Here is a 5,296-nt window from a genome sequence, read left to right on the forward strand (position 1 = left end):
TGTATCAATCTTTCCATAGAAGAATGGAATTGTAAGCTCTTGTTCATATCCAGACATAGAATACAGCTTGTTAACTGATAGATTTCGTGCTCCCTTGTTAAAACTTCAAACCCTAACCCTCAAGAGCCTCTGATACCACTTGGTGTAGCTATGGATAAGACTGTCTCTCCCTGGATCACTTGAAGGGGGCGTGGGTGGATGAAAGGTGATGGATATGGTCTTCTCCTTAGAGCTATGGGATGCTATAAAGATGTTTTTTTCTGCTCCACAGACACAGGATCACCCTGCTTAGTGTCAGCGGGTAACTGCTTTGATAATCCTTGCAAACAGAGAATCAAAGACTCAATCTGTATCAAGGCGTGTGGATTGATGTGGGACACAAGAGAGATGGCTCGTCTCCTGATACTCCAAGGCTTCTGGTCTGGATATGACACACCAAATCAGAGAACCCAAGCTGGATATTACACACCAACAGAATTGAGAGAAAACTCAAAACAAAGAAGTTGAGAAAAATTTCGATTGAAAGTTACATGGACGTGGTGCTGCTGTTTAAAAGCATAAAACATAAAACCCTAAGCCTAAACCAATGTGGTTTAGGAAAACCAAAACCAAATCCTATTGCTAATTGATTTAAAACACCAAACCGACTCCTAATGGGTTTATAAAGCCCAAAACCTCTTCCTAATGAGTTTACATAAATAATAAAACCAAATACACTTAAAATAGACCATATTGGTCGTGCATAATCATATTGGGCCAATCATAAACTAAGCTGGCTTGTCCTTCCACTTTTTGGGCCGATAAAGGCCTTTTTCGAACAACTCTTTCTTGGGCTCGATCCATCTTGTTCCAGGTCCGACCAAGCTGCTCCTTATGCTCATTTGGATGATAAAGGTCCTCATCATGTTCCATTTCCTGCTCTGGTTCTCAATCTTCCATTTCCAACTCAATTCTCGCATATGTCGGTTTGACCAGTTCATTTCTCGATCAGACTGAATCTCCCATTCCATTTCCTGTCTAACCAGCTTCATCCTATCCATTTCCTTGTCAATAAGGGTTGTCACAGGTCGTCCATGATTGTTTAAACTCAGCCCATGCTTTATAAAGGCCACATCAAGGCCCATAGCCTTTTCTCGGTCCAGTACCTCATGGATCAAGCCTTTTAGCTTTCCATAAAGCTCATCAGGTCGTGTCCTAGCTCCTTCTTTCCTTGACTTCATGTTCTTTAGTATGGAGCTGATCAGGGTCACACCAATATCGATCAAAATACACATGTACTCTTAACCTTTCAGGTTTCTAATCACAAAGACAGTCTTACTCTGGTTATCTTGATAGCAGTAGGAAAGATGGATCTTATGGCTCGTGGCTACCTTTCTATAGTGATGACCGCATAGTCTTCCTGATCCAGTTTACGGTTCCTGTCGCCGAGTTATCTATAGATGCATTCTTAACTGGGGATTGCCTACGTACCCTACAGTGAGGGATTAAACCATTCATAGTTCATGTTACTGTGGGCGCATAGCCTAGGTGGAGACTTGTTGGGATGTGGTCTTATTGGCATGTGGCCTTGTAGATGGTTGTAGTGATCTGTTCTAGAGGGCACTTGGACAGAACATATGGTAGACTTGTCCAAATTCTTCATGAGCATGAAGTTTTCTTTCCGATGAGCAGATGAAAAGAAGTTCATGGCCTGAGCCGGTAAGTAAACTTGCGAGCGTACTATACTGAGTAAAGACCTTAGTCTATGTTGTATTTATCACGTAGATCTGCATATCTCGGACATGTCGATAAAGATGGTCTTACGGATCCATCATCTTGCCTTGGCGGGTGTCAAATTGATGACCTCTTGAGTTGGACGAATTTGCTGTCTTTTTTTAGGTTTGGGAGTCTTATATTTATAGTAGAAGGTGTACCTCTCTTAAGATTAAAAGATATTCAGTGCATCCTGATATAATATAATACCAGATGATAATCCGCGCGCATGCGCGGAGTGAGTTCTTATAATAATGTTTGTTTATGAAATTATTTTAACATTTTGAAATACTACAATTTTTATCAATTATAAAATGATGATTACAAATATTGGTTTCTTAAATATATCATCGTTGTTGAAGAGTTAACGAATTACTTCTCAATTTAATTATTTTTAAGACTTCATATGCACAAAAGGAAATTAAGTTTTGCGGCTGACACAAATCACCAAAACCAAATAGGCAACATCGATTGTATAATGACGAAAGAGAATTAGATTTTCTACTCTCGATTTGTTTACTATTGACTCTCCATAAGTGATTTCATTTTCTACCTCTATAGAATTGTGCTTCCGCTCTCGTCTTTGTTTCATTGATATGAGTTAAGTTTCTTTTTTAACTTCGATTATGAATTCAGTGAATTACATAAGTGTCAATTAAAAAAAATAGACTTCTGTAAAATTAGTTTCACTCCATATACATATCTAAGAATCAAAATTTTGAAACAAAATCACCGGCAAACTATATTAACAGGTTAGTGTTAAAATCTAATATAAAGTTGTTATAGAATATAAGTGCAAACTCGAAATATAAATTTTTGTCAAGTATATATTCACCAACTCGGTCTAAAAATCATCTAATTAGAACAACAAAACAAATTATTTATTTCACCAGTTCGGGTAATATCTGAATCCGAACCCGAATGGATATCCGAAGATAACCAAACATAAGTATACTTAACTCTATATTTCTAGTTTATTTCTCTCATTTTATTCAAAATATTTATATTAATGATTCTTATTTCTCAAAATTATATAATATACATGTTGTTATGGACAAAATCATTTGCTACTCACTTAAAATACATATCAAGTTCTTGTTTCTTGGATTAACAAAAGTTGCATCTAAAATTTCAAAACAACAACTAAATTATTGTCTTTCTATTTTTAAAATTTTATCTCCAAACCTATTAATACTTTAATCTTTTAAAATTAAAAAAAACAGTTAAGTTAAAATATATTTTAAATACAAAAAAACTTAAACAATGAATAATTTATTTATTTTTTCTTCAAAATTTAAATATCTGAACCCGACCCAAAATATCTGAACCCGAACATAAATTACCCGAAACCGACTCGAAGTGTAGAAATACCCGAACGTATTATATACCTTTATACTGAAATATCTGATACGAACCCGAACGTGTATATCTGAACGCCCACCCCTATGATATATGATCATTTGTATCTTGCTTGAACAAAAAAAAATGTTAAACCATTGATAACAATTTTTTTAATGTGGGACTTGTAACATTTTTAGTAATTTATAGTCGTTTTTTTAATTCAAAATATAACATATAAAAAAATATATAATTGTTTTTATTATATGCTTAATGTGATTGTTTAATTTTTTTTAATAGTATAAAATTAAACAAAAAGGAGAGAGGTTAGAAATTTTTTTTATCATATATGTATTATTAATAATTATTAATTGTCATATATATGTTAATCATATTAGGTAATTCCGTAGTTTTTATTTAAGGAAAGAAAAAATATTTTTTGTACACTGTTAATTAATTTGATAGTTTGTTTAATAAAAAGCATAGTATATGTTTATATGGACCAACTTATTTTTCTAACAATTCTAAAAATCATTTTCGTGATGACACGTGGCTACAAAAACATGTTGCAATGTTCCATGATTAATATATAGGGGTTTCCTTCTCTCTTGAAGATATCCTTAGATAATATAAACCATCCTTTTTCCCTTAGATTTAAGAAGATTCGACCACATCCTGAGATTTGTGAATATATTCATATTTACCTAGAAGTTTTTCTCTTTACCCAGATGTAGAAGGAATCACTTGACCCGGAAGCCAGAAGCTGGAGGCGGGAGGCATGTGTCCTGCTCTTAGCCAGGGGAATAGTTCTTGGTATATCATCTAGAGATATAAACCTACTTCAAATTTGGCTTTAATATGTCATGAAATTCACCTGATTCGCATGAAGCTTCTCGATCAAACATCATCACTTGCAAAAATGAAGACATCAGTATTTCCAACAAGATTAACCAGTTTGTCTTCACTTATGTACGTATAATACTTTAAATAAGTTAAATATAATTTCATCTCTCGCTGCCAATTCTTGATTTTTTTTTTCTCATCAAATCTCTCATGCAATATTGCATCTGTAAGGTTACTCAATTCATGATCCATTACCTTTTCACTTGTTTGGCTCTCCAAGTCTTTAATATTCATTTGCATGAGAAATGGAATAATAATTTTATGAGTATAAAAAAGACATAATAAAATCATTAAAAACTAACTATATTAGTAAAAAATGGTGGTAAATATGAAAATGATCAAAAAGGGAACGTAGAAACAAATGGAAGATATGAAGAGAAAAAACAATACAGCTACACATGTGGACGTTTAAGGTCTGAGTCATTAGGAAAAGATCTCGATTCATTATATAGAGAATTTTAAGGAGGTAAAACTTATATCAGAAAATACAATTCAAACATGTAAAAATAATATTATAATTCAAATATGTTAAACGAATATTCATGTTTAACATTATTTAAATTGATACAATATCTTTTCAAAAAGATTTATTTTAGAAAAGAAATTTTATTGGATTATTTAGAATATCATATATGTGAGAGGACCTGTGATCAGAAAATATAGGAAGTGTAGATTATAGAAACTATATCAAACTGAATATTTCATTATATGGTCATCATTCAATCAATTACCAGAATATGTTAGGAAATAGCTATAGAAACTATATCAAACTGAATATCACATTTTATGTGGCTATAAATCAATCGATTATGAAAATATATGGAGTATACATTGATCTAAACCTTATACCCCAAAAAATAAACCCTACATGTCTTCAAAAATAAACACTAAATTATAAACCATTATTGTTGTGTATCATACATAGCAAAATATCGTGTAACATACTTTCGAAGTAATTATATATATGTTTAAGAATTGGAAACCCATTTGAATCATGAATTTTTCAATACAGTAAACACTTAGTCGTATATGTTTCGAGTAGGCCTGGGCATTTCGGGTATTTCGGGTTTTGGGTAGTTCGGATATGGGCTAGAGGATCCATTTAGTACTTGACCTATTTTCGGTTCGGTTCGGTTCGGATAGTTTCGGGTTCGGTTCGGTTCGGATAGTAAATGTAGGAACCGGAAAATATCCGGAAAAAAGTTCGGTTCTCATTTGGATCCGGTTCGGGTTCGGATAGTTCGGGTAGTTCGGATAATTTGGATAAAATATCGGTTATTTAGGGTAAAATATCAAATAATTA

This window comes from Brassica oleracea, chromosome C4 (assembly GCF_000695525.1).
Source record: "Brassica oleracea var. oleracea cultivar TO1000 chromosome C4, BOL, whole genome shotgun sequence".
Taxonomy (NCBI): domain Eukaryota; kingdom Viridiplantae; phylum Streptophyta; class Magnoliopsida; order Brassicales; family Brassicaceae; genus Brassica; species Brassica oleracea.